Here is a 468-nt window from a genome sequence, read left to right on the forward strand (position 1 = left end):
ACCTCTGGGTCGGCGAGGGCCTGGGGAGGCCTGCGGAGACGGGCACTGGTTGGTTTAACACAGGACGTTCCCGGGTCGTGCCCTTTTAGCTTCTGCCTGTATTCCATCTCAGGCTGTCACGTATTCCTGTACATAGTGGTTCTTAGTGGTTCTGCTTTGAACTTAATGCTGTAAGTATTCATACCTTTTCATTTGTTATATGTCAAATATGTTACAGTTCTTTCCATAGAAATACATGCAATAGAGCTTTATATGCAGTGGACCTGGAGGTGTGCATTTTCAGTAATGTTTCAGTCTTTTTTGATGGACGCCCAAGGTTGAGAACCAGGGCCTCAAAAGTGTGCATATCCAAACTTAAACTGTGTCCTTTTCCTCCTTAAAACCTGACAGGCATCTTGGTCAGAGTTTTGGGATTCAGTTCAGTTCAGTAAAGTCGCTCAGTCGTGTCCGACTCTGCGACCCCATGAA

This window comes from Bison bison, unplaced genomic scaffold (assembly GCF_000754665.1).
Source record: "Bison bison bison isolate TAMUID 2011002044 unplaced genomic scaffold, Bison_UMD1.0 scf7180017863959, whole genome shotgun sequence".
NCBI lineage: Eukaryota > Metazoa > Chordata > Mammalia > Artiodactyla > Bovidae > Bison > Bison bison.